The sequence below is a fragment of the Rhinoderma darwinii genome, chromosome 1 (assembly GCF_050947455.1).
Source record: "Rhinoderma darwinii isolate aRhiDar2 chromosome 1, aRhiDar2.hap1, whole genome shotgun sequence".
In the NCBI taxonomy this organism is placed as follows: domain Eukaryota; kingdom Metazoa; phylum Chordata; class Amphibia; order Anura; family Rhinodermatidae; genus Rhinoderma; species Rhinoderma darwinii.
Window position 1 is genome coordinate 666,927,018 of NC_134687.1, and position 19,294 is coordinate 666,946,311.

Consider the following 19,294-nt stretch of genomic DNA (forward strand, 5'->3'; position numbering starts at 1 on the left):
AGAGGAGAGGACTACAACTCCCAGCATGTCCAGACTGTTATTATGTGATATCAGAGGACATTACAGGAGGAGATATAAGAGGAGAGAACTACAACTACCAGCATGTCCAGGCTGTTATTATGTGATATCAGAGGACATTACAGGAGGAGATATAAGAGGAGAGAACTACAACCCCCAGCATGTCCAGGCTGTTATTATGTGATATCAGAGGACATTACAGGAAGAGATATAAGAGGAGAGAACTACAACTCCCAGCATGTCCAGGCTGTTATTATGTGATATCAGAGGACATTACAGGAGGAGATATAAGAGGAGAGAACTACAACTACCAGCATGTCCAGGCTGTTATTATGTGATATCAGAGGACATTACAGGGATATATAAGAGGAGAGAACTACAACTCCCAGCATGTCCAGACTGTTATTATGTGATATCAGAGGACATTACAGGAGGAGATATAAGAGGAGAGAACTACAACTCCCAGCATGTCCAGACTGTTATTATGTTATATCAGAGGACATTACAGGAAGATATAAGAGGAGAGAACTACAACTCCCAGCATGTCCAGACTGTTATTATGTGATATTAGAGGACATTACAGGAGGGGATATAAGAGGAGAGGACTACAACTCCCAGCATGTCCAGACTGTTATTATGTGATATCAGAGGACATTACAGGAGGAGATATAAGAGGAGAGAACTACAACTACCAGCATGTCCAGGCTGTTATTATGTGATATCAGAGGACATTACAGGAGGAGATATAAGAGGAGAGAACTACAACCCCCAGCATGTCCAGGCTGTTATTATGTGATATCAGAGGACATTACAGGAAGAGATATAAGAGGAGAGAACTACAACTCCCAGCATGTCCAGACTGTTATTATGTGATATCAGAGGACATTACAGGAGGAGATATAACAGGAGATAACTACAACTCCCAGCATGTCCAGACTGTTATTATGTGATATCAGGACATTACAGGAGGAGATATAAGAGAGGACTACAACTCCCAGCATGTCCAGACTGTTATTATGTGATATCAGAGGACATTACAGGAGGAGATATAACAGGAGATAACTACAACTCCCAGCATGTCCAGACTGTTATTATGTGATATCAGGACATTACAGGAGGAGATATAAGAGAGGACTACAACTCCCAGCATGTCCAGACTGTTATTATGTGATATCAGAGGACATTACAGGAGGAGGTATAAGAGGAGAGGACTACAACCCCCAGCATGTCCAGACTGTTATTATGTGATATCAGGACATTACAGGGAGGAGATATGAGGAGAGAACTACAACTCCCAGCATGTCCAGACTGTTATTAAGTGATATCAGAGAACATTACAGGAGGAGGTATAAGAGGAGAGGACTACAACTCCCAGCATATCCAGACTGTTATTATGTGATATCAGAGGACATTACAGGTGGAGATATAAGAGAGAACTACAACTCCCAGCATGTCCAGACTGTTATTATGTGATATCAGAGGACATTACAGGAGGAGATATAAGAGGAGAGAACTACAACTCCCAGCATGTCCAGAATGTTATTATGTGATATCAGAGGACATTACAGGAGATATAAGAGGAGAGAACTACAACTCCCAGCATGTCCAGACTGTTATTATGTGATATCAGAGGACATTACAGGAGGAGATATAAGAGGAGAGAACTACAACTCCCAGCATGTCCAGACTGTTATTATGTGATATCAGAGGACATTACAGGAGGAGGTATAAGAGGAGAGAACTACAACTCCCAGCATGTCCAGTCTGTTATTATGTGATATCAGAGGACATTACAGGAGGAGGTATAAGAGGAGAGAACTACAACTCCCAGCATGTCCAGTCTGTTATTATGGGATATCAGAGGACATTACAGGAGATATAAGAGGAGAGAACTACAACTCCCAGCATGTCCAGACTGTTATTATGTGATATCAGAATACATTACAGGAGGAGATATAAGAGGAGAGGACTACAACTCCCAGTATGTCCAGACTGTTATTATGTGATATCAGAGGACATTACAGGAGGAGGTATAAGAGGAGAGAACTACAACTCCCAGCATGTCAAGACTGTTATTATGTGATATCAGAGGACATTACAGGAGGAGATATAAGAGGAGAGAACTACAACTCCCAGCATGTCCAGACTGTTATTATGTGATATCAGAATACATTACAGGAGGAGGTATAAGAGGAGAGAACTACAACTCCCAGCATGTCCAGACTGTTATTATGGGATATCAGAGGACATTACAGGAGGAGGTATAAGAGGAGAGAACTACAACTCCCAGCATGTCCAGACTGTTATTATGTGATATCAGAGGACATTACAGGAGGAGGTATAAGAGGAGAGGACTACAACTCCTAGCATGTCCAGACTGTTATTATGTGATATCAGAGGACATTACAGGAAGAGATATAAGAGGAGAGAACTACAACTCCCAGCATGTCCAGACTGTTATTATGTGATATCAGAGGACATTACAGGAGGAGATATAACAGGAGATAACTACAACTCCCAGCATGTCCAGACTGTTATTATGTGATATCAGGACATTACAGGAGGAGATATAAGAGAGGACTACAACTCCCAGCATGTCCAGACTGTTATTATGTGATATCAGAGGACATTACAGGAGATATAACAGGAGATAACTACAACTCCCAGCATGTCCAGACTGTTATTATGTGATATCAGGACATTACAGGAGGAGATATAAGAGAGGACTACAACTCCCAGCATGTCCAGACTGTTATTATGTGATATCAGAGGACATTACAGGAGGAGATATAACAGGAGATAACTACAACTCCCAGCATGTCCAGACTGTTATTATGTGATATCAGGACATTACAGGAGGAGATATAAGAGAGGACTACAACTCCCAGCATGTCCAGACTGTTATTATGTGATATCAGAGGACATTACAGGAGGAGGTATAAGAGGAGAGGACTACAACCCCCAGCATGTCCAGACTGTTATTATGTGATATCAGGACATTACAGGGAGGAGATATGAGGAGAGAACTACAACTCCCAGCATGTCCAGACTGTTATTAAGTGATATCAGAGAACATTACAGGAGGTATAAGAGGAGAGGACTACAACTCCCAGCATATCCAGACTGTTATTATGTGATATCAGAGGACATTACAGGAGGAGATATAAGAGGAGAGAACTACAACTCCCAGCATGTCCAGAATGTTATTATGTGATATCAGAGGACATTACAGGAGATATAAGAGGAGAGAACTACAACTCCCAGCATGTCCAGACTGTTATTATGTGATATCAGAGGACATTACAGGAGGAGATATAAGAGGAGAGAACTACAACTCCCAGCATGTCCAGGCTGTTATTATGTGATATCAGAGGACATTACAGGAGGAGGTATAAGAGGAGAGAACTACAACTCCCAGCATGTCCAGTCTGTTATTATGTGATATCAGAGGACATTACAGGAGGAGGTATAAGAGGAGAGAACTACAACTCCCAGCATGTCCAGTCTGTTATTATGTGATATCAGAGGACATTACAGGTGGAGATATAAGAGAGAACTACAACTCCCAGCATGTCCAGACTGTTATTATGTGATATCAGAGGACATTACAGGAGGAGATATAAGAGGAGAGAACTACAACTCCCAGCATGTCCAGAATGTTATTATGTGATATCAGAGGACATTACAGGAGATATAAGAGGAGAGAACTACAACTCCCAGCATGTCCAGACTGTTATTATGTGATATCAGAGGACATTACAGGAGGAGATATAAGAGGAGAGAACTACAACTCCCAGCATGTCCAGACTGTTATTATGTGATATCAGAGGACATTACAGGAGGAGGTATAAGAGGAGAGAACTACAACTCCCAGCATGTCCAGTCTGTTATTATGTGATATCAGAGGACATTACAGGAGGAGGTATAAGAGGAGAGAACTACAACTCCCAGCATGTCCAGTCTGTTATTATGGGATATCAGAGGACATTACAGGAGATATAAGAGGAGAGAACTACAACTCCCAGCATGTCCAGACTGTTATTATGTGATATCAGAATACATTACAGGAGGAGATATAAGAGGAGAGGACTACAACTCCCAGTATGTCCAGACTGTTATTATGTGATATCAGAGGACATTACAGGAGGAGGTATAAGAGGAGAGAACTACAACTCCCAGCATGTCAAGACTGTTATTATGTGATATCAGAGGACATTACAGGAGGAGATATAAGAGGAGAGAACTACAACTCCCAGCATGTCCAGACTGTTATTATGTGATATCAGAATACATTACAGGAGGAGATATAAGAGGAGAGAACTACAACTCCCAGCATGTCCAGGCTGTTATTATGTGATATCAGAGGACATTACAGGAGGAGGTATAAGAGGAGAGAACTACAACTCCCAGCATGTCAAGACTGTTATTATGTGATATCAGAGGACATTACAGGAGGAGGTATAAGAGGAGAGGACTACAACTCCCAGCATGTCCAGGCTGTTATTATGTGATATCAGAGGACATTACAGGAGGAGATATAAGAGGAGAGAACTACAACTCCCAGCATGTCCAGTCTGTTATTATGTGATATCAGAGGACATTACAGGAGGAGATATAAGAGGAGAGAACTACAACTCCCAGCATGTCCAGGCTGTTATTATGTGATATCAGAGGACATTACAGGAGGAGATATAAGAGGAGAGAACTACAACTCCCAGCATGTCCAGGCTGTTATTATGTGATATCAGAATACATTACAGGAGGAGGTATAAGAGGAGAGGACTACACCTCCCAGCATGTCCAGGCTGTTATTATGTGATATCAGAGGACAATACAGGAGGAGGTATAAGAGGAGAGAACTACAACTCCCAGCATGTCCAGACTGTTATTCTGTGATATCAGAGGACATTACAGGGGGAGATATAAGAGGAGAGAACTACAACTCCCAGCATGTCCAGGCTGTTATTATGTGATATCAGAGGACAATACAGGAGGAGGTATAAGAGGAGAGAACTACAACTCCCAGCATGTCCAGACTGTTATTATGTGATATCAGAGGACATTGCAGGAGGAGATATAAGAGGAGAGAACTACAACTCCCAGCATGTCCAGGCTGTTATTATGTGATATCAGAGGACAATACAGGAGGAGGTATAAGAGGAGAGAACTACAATTCTACTTTACAGCTCAATTGAGCTCCGCCCCCTCAGGTACTGATCACATGATAGTGACGTCATCACAGCTCCTTTGTCTACTTCTCTGCTGCATTGCTTGAGCTCCGCCCCCTTTAGAAATTAATCACATGACGATGACGTCACCACGACAGGTCCTTCATCCACCACCTATAAGCTGCACAGTGTAGCTCCGCTCCCTCAGGTAGGAATAACAGCAGAGACGTCATCAAAGGTTCTTAATCTACAATTTCTCCGCCGCACAGATGAGCTTCGCCTCCCCCATTGTCTACTTCTCCGCTGTACATCTGAGCTCCGACCCCCTCATGTCACGTGATTTCTATCACATGATGGTGACGTCATCACAGGTCCTTCAGACATAGTCCTATTACAGATACGTAGCAGGTCCTGGTCGGTGGAGGACTGGTCGTCACTGCTGTTGTGTTCTCTCTGTTATCAGTCAGTAGAAGATTTCCCATGATTCACAGCGGTGTATACAGAGGATATATATATATTACCTGCTACTAAGCTGCATTCTCCCCTGTCTTACATTATTAGTAGAAGAAGACGCGGCGTGTGACTGCAGTGTAAGGTAAGATGACGTCACACGCGTTATATGTGAGGAGAGAGGCCGCCGGTGACATGTTATATGTGAGGAGAGAGGCTGCCGGTGACGTGTTATATGTGAGGAGAGAGGCTGCCGGTGACGTGTTATATGTGAGGAGAGAGGCTGCCGGTGACGTGTTATATGTGAGGAGAGAGGCTGCCGGTGACGTGTTATATGTGAGGAGAGAGGCTGCCGGTGACGTGTTATATGTGAGGAGAGAGGCTGCCGGTGACATGTTATATGTGAGGAGAGAGGCTGCCGGTGACGTGTTATATGTGAGGAGAGAGGCTGCCGGTGACGTGTTATATGTGAGGAGAGAGGCTGCCGGTGACATGTTATATGTGAGGAGAGAGGCTGCCGGTGACTTGTTATATGTGAGGAGAGAGGCTGCCGGTGACGTGTTATATGTGAGGAGAGGGGCTGCCGGTGACATGTTATATGTGAGGAGAGAGGCTGCCGGTGACGTGTTATATGTGAGGAGAGAGGCTGCCGGTGACATGTTATATGTGAGGAGAGAGGCTGCCGGTGACGTGTTATATGTGAGGAGAGAGGCTGCCGGTGACCGGTTATATGGGAGGAGAGAGGCTGCCGGTGACGTGTTATATGTGAGGAGAGAGGCTGCCGGTGACATGTTATATGTGAGGAGAGAGGCTGCCAGTGACGTGTTATATGTGAGGAGAGAGGCTGCCGGTGACATGTTATATGTGAGGAGAGAGGCTGCCGGTGACGTGTTATATGTGAGGAGAGAGGCTGCCGGTGACGTGTTATATGTGAGGAGAGAGGCTGCCGGTGACGTGTTATATGTGAGGAGAGAGGCTGCCGGTGACATGTTATATGTGAGGAGAGAGGCTGCCAGTGACGTGTTATATGTGAGGAGAGAGGCTGCCGGTGACATGTTATATGTGAGGAGAGAGGCTGCCGGTGACGTGTTATATGTGAGGAGAGAGGCTGCCGGTGACGTGTTATATGTGAGGAGAGAGGCTGCCGGTGACGTGTTATATGTGAGGAGAGAGGCTGCCGGTGACGTGTTATATGTGAGGAGAGAGGCTGCCGGTGACATGTTATATGTGAGGAGAGAGGCTGCCGGTGACGTGTTATATGTGAGGAGAGAGGCTGCCGGTGACGTGTTATATGTGAGGAGAGAGGCTGCCGGTGACATGTTATATGTGAGGAGAGAGACTGCCGGTGACGTGTTATATGTGAGGAGAGAGGCTGCCGGTGACGTGTTATATGTGAGGAGAGAGGCTGCCGGTGACGTGTTATATGTGAGGAGAGAGGCTGCCGGTGACGTGTTATATGTGAGGAGAGAGGCTGCCGGTGACGTGTTATATGTGAGGAGAGAGGCTGCCGGTGACGCGTTATATGTGAGGAGAGAGGCCGCCGGTGACGTGTTATATGTGAGGAGAGAGGCTGCCGGTGACGTGTTATATGTGAGGAGAGAGGCTGCCGGTGACGTGTTATATGTGAGGAGAGAGGCTGCCGGTGACGTGTTATATGTGAGGAGAGAGGCTGCCGGTGACATGTTATATGTGAGGAGAGAGGCTGCCGGTGACGTGTTATATGTGAGGAGAGAGGCTGCCGGTGACATGTTATATGTGAGGAGAGAGGCTGCCGGTGACGTGTTATATGTGAGGAGAGAGGCTGCCGGTGACGTGTTATATGTGAGGAGAGAGGCTGCCGGTGACTTGTTATATGTGAGGAGAGAGGCTGCCGGTGACTTGTTATATGTGAGGAGAGAGGCTGCCGGTGACGTGTTATATGTGAGGAGAGAGGCTGCCGGTGACGTGTTATATGTGAGGAGAGAGGCTGCCGGTGACATGTTATATGTGAGGAGAGAGGCTGCCGGTGACGTGTTATATGTGAGGAGAGAGGCTGCCGGTGACATGTTATATGTGAGGAGAGAGGCTGCCGGTGACATGTTATATGTGAGGAGAGAGGCTGCCGGTGACATGTTATATGTGAGGAGAGAGGCTGCCGGTGACGTGTTATATGTGAGGAGAGAGGCTGCCGGTGACGTGTTATATGTGAGGAGAGAGGCTGCCGGTGACGTGTTATATGTGAGGAGAGAGGCTGCCGGTGACGTGTTATATGTGAGGAGAGAGGCTGCCGGTGACATGTTATATGTGAGGAGAGAGGCTGCCGGTGACGTGTTATATGTGAGGAGAGAGGCTGCCGGTGACGTGTTATATGTGAGGAGAGAGGCTGCCGGTGACATGTTATATGTGAGGAGAGAGGCTGCCGGTGACATGTTATATGTGAGGAGAGAGGCTGCCGGTGACGTGTTATATGTGAGGAGAGAGGCTGCCGGTGACGTGTTATATGTGAGGAGAGAGGCTGCCGGTGACATGTTATATGTGAGGAGAGAGGCTGCCGGTGACGTGTTATATGTGAGGAGAGAGGCTGCCGGTGACCGGTTATATGTGAGGAGAGAGGCTGCCGGTGACACGTGTTATATGTGAGGAGAGAGGCTGCCGGTGACGTGTTATATGTGAGGAGAGAGGCTGCCGGTGACGTGTTATATGTGAGGAGAGAGGCTGCCGGTGACGTGTTATATGTGAGGAGAGAGGCTGCCGGTGACGTGTTATATGTGAGGAGAGAGGCTGCCGGTGACGTGTTATATGTGAGGAGAGAGGCTGCCGGTGACGTGTTATATGTGAGGAGAGAGGCTGCCGGTGACGTGTTATATGTGAGGAGAGAGGCTGCCGGTGACGTGTTATATGTGAGGAGAGAGGCTGCCGGTGACGTGTTATATGTGAGGAGAGAGGCTGCCGGTGACGTGTTATATGTGAGGAGAGAGGCTGCCGGTGACGTGTTATATGTGAGGAGAGAGGCTGCCGGTGACGTGTTATATGTGAGGAGAGAGGCTGACGGTGACGTGTTATATGTGAGGAGAGAGGCTGCCGGTGACGTGTTATATGTGAGGAGAGAGGCTGCCGGTGACGTGTTATATGTGAGGAGAGAGGCTGCCGGTGACGTGTTATATGTGAGGAGAGAGGCTGCCGGTGACGTGTTATATGTGAGGAGAGAGGCTGCCGGTGACGTGTTATATGTGAGGAGAGAGGCTGCCGGTGACGTGTTATATGTGAGGAGAGAGGCTGCCGGTGACGTGTTATATGTGAGGAGAGAGGCTGCCGGTGACATGTTATATGTGAGGAGAGAGGCTGCCGGTGACGTGTTATATGTGAGGAGAGAGGCTGCCGGTGACGTGTTATATGTGAGGAGAGAGGCTGCCGGTGACGTGTTATATGTGAGGAGAGAGGCTGCCGGTGACGTGTTATTTGTGAGGAGAGAGGCTGCCGGTGACGTGTTATATGTGAGGAGAGAGGCTGCCGGTGACGTGTTATATGTGAGGAGAGAGGCTGCCGGTGACATGTTATATGTGAGGAGAGAGGCTGCCGGTGACGTGTTATATGTGAGGAGAGAGGCTGCCGGTGACGTGTTATATGTGAGGAGAGAGGCTGCCGGTGACGTGTTATATGTGAGGAGAGAGGCTGCCGGTGACGTGTTATATGTGAGGAGAGAGGCTGCCGGTGACGTGTTATATATGAGGAGAGAGGCTGCCGGTGACATGTTATATGTGAGGAGAGAGGCTGCCGGTGACATGTTATATGTGAGGAGAGAGGCTGCCGGTGACATGTTATATGTGAGGAGAGAGGCTGCCGGTGACGTGTTATATGTGAGGAGAGAGGCTGCCGGTGACATGTTATATGTGAGGAGAGAGGCTGCCGGTGACACGTGTTATATGTGAGGAGAGAGGTTGCCGGTGACATGTTATATGTGAGGAGAGAGGCTGCCTGTGACGTGTTATATGTGAGGAGAGAGGCTGCCGGTGACATGACGTGTTATATGTGAGGAGAGAGGCTGCCGGTGACATGACATGTTATATGTGAGGAGAGAGGCTGCCGGTGACGTGTTATATGTGAGGAGAGAGGCCGCCGGTGACGTGTTATATGTGAGGAGAGAGGCCGCCGGTGACGTGTTATATGTGAGGAGAGAGGCCGCCGGTGACGTGATATATGTGAGGAGAGAGGCTGCCGGTGACGCGTTATATGTGAGGAGAGAGGCTGCCGGTGACGCGTTATATGTGAGGAGAGAGGCTGCCGGTGACATGTTATATGTGAGGAGAGAGGCTGCCGGTGACGTGTTATATGTGAGGAGAGAGGCTGCCGGTGACATGTTATATGTGAGGAGAGAGGCTGCCGGTGACATGTTATATGTGAGGAGAGAGGCTGCCGGTGACGTGTTATATGTGAGGAGAGAGGCTGCCGGTGACGTGTTATATGTGAGGAGAGAGGCTGCCGGTGACGTGTTATATGTGAGGAGAGAGGCTGCCGGTGACATGTTATATGTGAGGAGAGAGGCTGCCGGTGACACGTGTTATATGTGAGGAGAGAGGCTGCCGGTGACACGTGTTATATGTGAGGAGAGAGGCTGCCGGTGACATGTTATATGTGAGGAGAGAGGCTGCCGGTGACGTGTTATATGTGAGGAGAGAGGCTGCCGGTGACGTGTTATATGTGAGGAGAGAGGCTGCCGGTGACATGACACGTGTTATATGTGAGGAGAGAGGCTGCCGGTGACGTGTTATATGTGAGGAGAGAGGCTGCCGGTGACATGACACGTGTTATATGTGAGGAGAGAGGCTGCCGGTGACGTGTTATATGTGAGGAGAGAGGCTGCCGGTGACGTGTTATATGTGAGGAGAGAGGCTGCCGGGGACGTGTTATATGTGAGGAGAGAGGCTGCCGGTGACGTGTTATATGTGAGGAGAGAGGCTGCCGGTGACGTGTTATATGTGAGGAGAGAGGCTGCCGGTGACGTGTTATATGTGAGGAGAGAGGCTGCCGGTGACGTGTTATATGTGAGGAGAGAGGCTGCCGGTGACGTGTTATATGTGAGGAGAGAGGCTGCCGGTGACGTGTTATATGTGAGGAGAGAGGCTGCCGGTGACGTGTTATATGTGAGGAGAGAGGCTGCCGGTGACGTGTTATATGTGAGGAGAGAGGCTGCCGGTGACGTGTTATATGTGAGGAGAGAGGCTGCCGGTGACGTGTTATATGTGAGGAGAGAGGCTGCCGGTGACGTGTTATATGTGAGGAGAGAGGCTGCCGGTGACGTGTTATATGTGAGGAGAGAGGCTGCCGGTTACGTGTTATATGTGAGGAGAGAGGCTGCCGGTGACGTGTTATATGTGAGGAGAGAGGCTGCCGGTGACGTGTTATATGTGAGGAGAGAGGCTGCCGGTGACGTGTTATATGTGAGGAGAGAGGCTGCCGGTGACGTGTTATATGTGAGGAGAGAGGCTGCCGGTGACGTGTTATATGTGAGGAGAGGCTGCCGGTGACGTGTTATATGTGAGGAGAGAGGCTGCCGGTGACGTGTTATATGTGAGGAGAGAGGCTGCCGGTGACATGTTATATGTGAGGAGAGAGGCTGCCGGTGACGTGTTATATGTGAGGAGAGAGGCTGCCGGTGACATGTTATATGTGAGGAGAGAGGCTGCCGGTGACATGTTATATGTGAGGAGAGAGGCTGCCGGTGACATGTTATATGTGAGGAGAGAGGCTGCCGGTGACGTGACACGTGTTATATGTGAGGAGAGAGGCTGCCGGTGACATGTTATATGTGAGGAGAGAGGCTGCCGGTGACATGACACGTGTTATATGTGAGGAGAGAGGCTGCCGGTGACATGTTATATGTGAGGAGAGAGGCTGCCGGTGACGTGTTATATGTGAGGAGAGAGGCTGCCGGTGACATGTTATATGTGAGGAGAGAGGCTGCCGGTGACATGTTATATGTGAGGAGAGAGGCTGCCGGTGACATGTTATATGTGAGGAGAGAGGCTGCCGGTGACATGTTATATGTGAGGAGAGAGGCTGCCGGTGACATGTTATATGTGAGGAGAGCGGCTGCCGGTGACATGACACGTGTTATATGTGAGGAGAGAGGCTGCCGGTGACGTGTTACATGTGAGGAGAGAGGCTGCCGGTGACGTGTTACATGTGAGGAGAGAGGCTGCCGGTGACGTGTTACATGTGAGGAGAGAGGCTGCCGGTGACGTGTTATATGTGAGGAGAGAGGCTGCCGGTGACATGTTATATGTGAGGAGAGCGGCTGCCGGTGACATGACACGTGTTATATGTGAGGAGAGAGGCTGCCGGTGACGTGTTACATGTGAGGAGAGAGGCTGCCGGTGACGTGTTATATGTGAGGAGAGAGGCTGCCGGTGACGTGTTATATGTGAGGAGAGAGGCTGCCGGTGACGTGTTATATGTGAGGAGAGAGGCTGCCGGTGACGTGTTATATGTGAGGAGAGAGGCTGCCGGTGACGTGTTATATGTGAGGAGAGAGGCTGCCGGTGACGTGTTATATGTGAGGAGAGAGGCTGCCGGTGATGTGTTATATGTGAGGAGAGAGGCTGCCGGTGACGTGTTATATGTCAGGGGAGAGGCTGCCGGTGACGTGTTATATGTGAGGAGAGAGGCTGCCGGTGACATGACACGTGTTACATGTGAGGAGAGAGGCTGCCGGTGACATGTTATATGTGAGGAGAGAGGCTGCCGGTGACATGTTATATGTGAGGAGAGCGGCTGCCGGTGACATGACACGTGTTATATGTGAGGAGAGAGGCTGCCGGTGACATGTTATATGTGAGGAGAGAGGCTGCCGGTGACATGTTATATGTGAGGAGAGCGGCTGCCGGTGACATGACACGTGTTATATGTGAGGAGAGAGGCTGCCGGTGACGTGTTACATGTGAGGAGAGAGGCTGCCGGTGACGTGTTATATGTGAGGAGAGAGGCTGCCGGTGACATGTTATATGTGAGGAGAGAGGCTGCCGGTGACGTGTTATATGTGAGGAGAGAGGCTGCCGGTGACGTGTTATATGTGAGGAGAGAGGCTGCCGGTGACGTGTTATATGTGAGGAGAGAGGCTGCCGGTGACGTGTTATATGTGAGGAGAGAGGCTGCCGGTGACGTGTTATATGTGAGGAGAGAGGCTGCCGGTGACGTGTTATATGTGAGGAGAGAGGCTGCCGGTGACGTGTTATATGTGAGGAGAGAGGCTGCCGGTGACGTGTTATATGTGAGGGGAGAGGCTGCCGGTGACGTGTTATATGTGAGGAGAGAGGCTGCCGGTGACATGACACGTGTTACATGTGAGGAGAGAGGCTGCCGGTGACGTGTTACATGTGAGGAGAGAGGCTGCCGGTGACGTGTTATATGTGAGGAGAGAGGCTGCCGGTGACGTGTTATATGTGAGGAGAGAGGCTGCCGGTGACGTGTTATATGTGAGGAGAGAGGCTGCCGGTGACGTGTTATATGTGAGGAGAGAGGCTGCCGGTGACATGTTATATGTGAGGAGAGAGGCTGCCGGTGACGTGTTATATGTGAGGAGAGAGGCTGCCGGTGACGTGTTATATGTGAGGAGAGAGGCTGCCGGTGACATGTTATATGTGAGGAGAGAGGCTGCCGGTGACGTGTTATATGTGAGGAGAGAGGCTGCCGGTGACGTGTTATATGTGAGGAGAGAGGCTGCCGGTGACATGTTATATGTGAGGAGAGAGGCTGCCGGTGACATGTTATATGTGAGGAGAGAGGCTGCCGGTGACATGTGAGGAGAGAGGCTGCCGGTTATATGTGAGGAGAGAGGCTGCCGGTGACGTGTTATATGTGAGGAGAGAGGCTGCCGGTGACGTGTTATATGTGAGGAGAGAGGCTGCCGGTGACGTGTTATATGTGAGGAGAGAGGCTGCCGGTGACGTGTTATATGTGAGGAGAGAGGCTGCCGGTGATATGTTATATGTGAGGAGAGAGGCTGCCGGTGACATGTTATATGTGAGGAGAGAGGCTGCCGGTGACATGTTATATGTGAGGAGAGGGGCTGCCGGTGACAGGTTATATGTGAGGAGAGAGGCTGCCGGTGACATGTTATATGTGAGGAGAGAGGCTGCCGGTGACATGTTATATGTGAGGAGAGAGGCTGCCGGTGACATGTTATATGTGAGGAGAGGGGCTGCCGGTGACATGTTATATGTGAGGAGAGAGGCTGCCGGTGACACGTGTTATATGTGAGGAGAGAGGCTGCCGGTGACATGTTATATGTGAGGAGAGAGGCTGCCGGTGACGTGTTACATGTGAGGAGAGAGGCTGCCGGTGACGTGTTACATGTGAGGAGAGAGGCTGCCGGTGACGTGTTACATGTGAGGAGAGGCTACCGGTGACGTGTTATATGTGAGGAGAGAGGCTGCCGGTGACGTGTTATATGTGAGGAGAGAGGCTGCCGGTGACAGGTTATATGTGAGGAGAGAGGCTGCCGGTTACGTGTTATATGTGAGGAGAGGGGCTGCCGGTGACGTGTTATATGTGAGGAGAGAGGCTGCCGGTGACGTGTTATATGTGAGGAGAGAGGCTGCCGGTGACGTGTTATATGTGAGGAGAGAGGCTGCCGGTGACGTGTTATATGTGAGGAGAGAGGCTGCCGGTGACGTGTTATATGTGAGGAGAGAGGCTGCCGGTGACGTGTTATATGTGAGGGGAGAGGCTGCCGGTGACGTGTTACATCTAAGGAGAGAGGCTGCCAGTGACGTGTTATATGTGAGGAGAGGGGCTGCCGGTGACGTGTTATATGTGAGGAGAGAGGCTGCCGGTGACATGTTATATGTGAGGAAAGAGGCTGCCGGTGACGTGTTATATGTGAGGAGAGAGGCTGCCGGTGACGTGTTATATGTGAGGAGAGAGGCTGCCGGTGACGTGTTATATGTGAGGAGAGAGGCTGCCGGTGACGTGTTATATGTGAGGAGAGAGGCTGCCGGTGACGTGTTATATGTGAGGAGAGAGGCTGCCGGTGACGTGTTATTATGTGAGGAGAGAGGCTGCCGGTGACATGACACGTGTTATATGTGAGGAGAGAGGCTGCCGGTGACATGACACGTGTTATATGTGAGGAGAGAGGCTGCCGGTGACGTGTTACATGATATAAAGAGGTATTTCCGTCACATGTAGAACATATTAGAGGAGACCTCCAGTGGTAACACAACTTTCCATGTCTGCACCCCCCACCCGGCTGTATACCTCTCTCTACACGTCTTCTATATATACTGGATTTGATCTTCTGCCTTGTCTGTTCTTTATAAAAGTCTCCATCCTGATTCTGAGATTTCCCCGGCTTTCTCTTCCTCTCTGCTTTATCAATCCCATGATGCTTCAGCACAACATCACATGACCAGCTACAGACCATACCATTTCTTCATGCTGAGGGACACTGATTATCACTCTCTATGAAAAACCATAAGTATACAGACAGGGAGGCTGCACTTTATTCTTAAACATCATGATTTCCTAAACTGTGAGTCGTAACCCCCTGGGGGTCGTGTGAAGACCTCCGGGGAGTCGCCAGCCACTGACAGAGTCGAATCCAGGACATCAATCTGTGTCCTCAGTGTGCAGATACAGTTGACTTCAATGCTGGAGCAAGGAGCTGACGCCTGTCTGCACTGAGCCACACACTACACAGACCAGAGGAGCAGAGAATCTCCTCCACCCATCGTGGGAACGGGCATAGGCGAGTATGTACATTATTATTTTTATTAGGCACAATTGGGGCTGTATGGAGGCAGCTATGAGGGCATTATACTGTGGAGGCAGCTATGGGGACATTATACTGTGGAGGCAGCTATGGGGACATTATACTGTGGAGGCAGCTATGGGGACATTATACTGTGTGGGGGCAGCTATGGGGACATTATACTGTGTGGGGCAGCTATGGGGACATTATACTGTGTGGAGGCAGCTATGGGGTCATTATACTGTGTGGGGGCAGCTATGGGGTCATTATACTGTGTGGGGGCAGCTATGGGGACATTATACTGTGTGGAGGGCAGCTATGGGACATTATACTGTGTGGAGGCAGCTATGGGACATTATACTGTGTGGAGGCAGCTATGGGGACATTATACTGTGTGGGGGCAGCTATGGGGACATTATACTGTGTGGAGGCAGCTATAGGGCATTATACTGTGTGGAGGCAGCTATGGGGACATTATACTGTGTGGGGGCAGCTATGGGGACATTATACTGTGTGTGGGCAGCTATGGGCACATTATACTGTGTGGAGGCAGCTATGGGAGCATTATACTGTGTGGAGGCAGCTATGGGGGCCTTATACTGTATGGAGGCAGCTATGGGGACATTATACTGTGTGGAGGCAGCTATGGGGGACATTATACTGTGTGGGGGCAGCTATGGGGGCATTATACTGTGTGGAGGCAGCTATGGGAACATTATACTGTGTGGAGGCAGCTATGGGGACATTATACTGTGTGGAGGCAGCTATGGGGGTATTATACTGTGTGGGGGCACTATAGGCGCCTTATACTGTGTGGGGGCGCTATAGGGACATTATGCAGTGTGGGGGCAGTTATAAGGGCATTATACTGTTTGGGAGGCGCTATAGGGGCATTGTACTGTGTGGGGAGACGCTATAGGGGCATTATACTGTGTGGAGAGGCATTATAGGGACATTATACTGTGTGGAGAGGCACTATAGGGACATTATATGGTTTGTGAGCCACTAAGGGGTCATTATAATGTGGGGGGAGGCATTATACTGTGTGTGGAGGCACTAAAGGGGCATTATACATTGTGGGGAGGCACTATAAGAGCATTATACGGTTTGGGGAGGCGCTATAGGGGCATTATACAGTGTGGGGAGGCAGTATAGGGGCATTTTACAGTGTGGGGAGGCAGTATAGGGGCATTATACTGTGGGAGGCACTATAGGGCCATTATACAGTGGGGAGGCACTATAGGGCCATTATACAGTGTGGGGAGGCGCTATAGGGACATACAGTGTGGTGAGGTGCTATAGGGGCATTATACTGTGTGGGGAGGCGCTATAGGGGCATTATACTGTGTGGGGATGCGCTATAAAGGCATTATACTGTGGGGGTATTATGCGGTGTGGGGAGGCACTATATGGACATTATACGGTGTGGGGAGGTGCTATAGGGGCATTATACTGTGTGGGGAGACGCTATAAGGGCATTATACTGTGCGGCACAGCTATAGGGGTATTATACTGTGTGAGGAGGCACTATAGGGGCATTATGCTGTGTGGGGAGGCATTATAGGGACATTCTACTGTGTGGGGGCAGCTATAGGGGCATTACACTGTGTGGGGGCACTATAGGGTCATTATACTTTGTGGGGGCACTATAGGGTCATTATACTGTGTGGGGGCCACTAAGGGGTCATTATACTGTGTGGGGGCCACTAACGGGTCATTATACTGTTTGGGGAGACGCTATAGGGACATTATACGGTGTGGGGAGGTGCTATAGGGGCATTATACTGTGGGGAGGCACTATAGTGACATTTTGCACTGGGGGGCTTTATAGGGACATTATATTTTGTGGGGATCAAAAATAGATGCACTCCTCAATCAATTGGCGTGGTGCTAGTAAGGTAGGGACGAGAATCCCACAATATTGGAAATATATAACCCCAGCACACACAGAGGTACGCTAAAGATCCAGATGCAAACAAATTTAAGTTTTATTGCAACAAAAGATGATAAAGTTGAGGTGGAAAGCGACTTGGTAAAGACGTTTCGGCCGAACCTCGGCCTTTGTCACGGTCGCTGTAAGATGATATCACTGGTATGGGTTGTCCGCCGGATATTCCCTGTGTGGCCGAAACGTCTTTACCAAGTCGCTTTCCACCTCAACTTTATCATCTTTTGTTGCAATAAAACTTAAATTTGTTTGCATCTGGATCTTTTGCGTACCTCTGTGTGTGCTGGGGTTATATATTTCCAGTATTTTGTGGGGAGACGCTATAGGGGCATTATACTGTGCGGCACAGCTATAGGGGTATTATACTGTGTGGGGAGGCACTATAGGGGCATTATACTGTGTGGGGGCAGCTAGGGGGCATTTTTTACGGTGCGGTGGACACTAAGGGGTTGTTTACTATGTGGGGGCATTTATGGGCCTTATACTTTGCGGTTGCAGCTTTACGGGCGTTATATTGTGTAGGACGGCATTATGCATGGGCATATTATACTGTGTGGGGCAGATATAGGGGCATTATACTGTGTGGGGGTAATTTATACTGTGTGGGGGCAGCTATAGGGGCATTACACTGTGTGGGGGCCACTAAGGGGTCATTATACTGTGTGGGGACCACTAAGGGGTCATTATACTGTGTGTGGGCTGCTATAGGAGGATTATACTGTGTGGGAGCCACTAAGGGGTCATTATACTGGGTTGGGACCCATTCAGATCTGTATCACCCCCCAGTTAACGCCTAGCTACACCTGTATGAGCCACTAATAGATGGGTCGGGTCACATAGCCCACCACCAGCAGCCATAGTTGGGCCTCAGCGACACACAGCAGCAGGAAACCTAGAGCCCGTTCCTCCCCCACCCGCACAATTGTCGCTGTTTTCCAGGGACTTATTTTTGGAATGGACATAGAAGTTTCTGCTGATGGGTGACACATAGATCTCCATAGACTGAAGTACAGAAAGCGTGTCACCGAGCCCGATCCACACTGCTGCTAAGCAACCGCCCCAGTCTGATATATAGAGATAAAAGGTGAGGGACGGACACATGGAAAACCAGAATGAAGCACATGGGAGAGTTTAGTTTAGGCCGGAGTGTCCCTTTAACAGGATATTCCATAAATGTCTGATAGATACGGGTCTCTCCTTTGGGAACCCCACCTATGTAGAGAAGAGGGGTCCCCTGACCTGCCTGGTGAGGTGGTCGCTGCATCCAGGAGGAGAATGAATGTAGAGGGGGCCACGCTCGTCTGTCCCTTACACCAGTAGAAGTGAATAGAATGAGTCGTACATGTGTGACCACCTCTGTCATGGGGTTCGTGAGGTTAATACACGATCAACAGAGCCAGTGACGACGGGGCAACTCCAACAGGGTTTATTGTATCCAATGTTGACAGAACAACTCGCGTTCAATGCAGGAACAACACACAGTCCACAAGATCAGGTGATCACAGGAACATCTTCAGAGCGCCGGCCTCAGCTTCAGCTCTCCTGAAGGTCTAAATCCAGAATATCTCCATCCTCCCCAGGACAAGCCCTTATATACCCCTCAGGGGGAGGAACATCTTGGCAGTTTCTAGTCCCCATCATTATAATGACTTTAGTTTGTGTCCTATGTTCGTTTCAACATAAAATTTGGAAAAAAGATTACTCATGGCTCACCTGTGATGTAGTATCATTATATACTTCAATTCCACATCAGACAGCATACAATGCTTTGGAATACCATCTAGCTACTCACAGCTTATACACAAATAAATTTCAAGAATATATTCTACAGGTCCTGATGTTTCTCATGACTCATAACTATTTCCAATTTAATAAACAATTTTACCTACAACTCAGCGGGGTCTCGATGGGAGCTAAATTTTCCCCATCTATAGCCAACTTAGTGATGGCATGGTGGGAGGAACATACCATTTTCTCCACCAA

The 19,294-nt window shown here is 49.1% G+C and overlaps 1 protein-coding gene across 1 annotated transcript in view; it reads left to right on the top strand.

The window, feature by feature from the left end:
* Positions 1-5,576: 5,576 nt before the first annotated feature.
* The window catches only part of LOC142664829 (uncharacterized), a 45,480-nt gene continuing 31,762 nt past the window's right edge, over positions 5,577-19,294 (top strand). The window contains exon 1 of the mRNA XM_075844195.1: positions 5,577-5,781. The gene's annotated coding sequence lies outside the window, so the exon portion shown is untranslated. The remainder of the gene's footprint in view (positions 5,782-19,294) is intronic.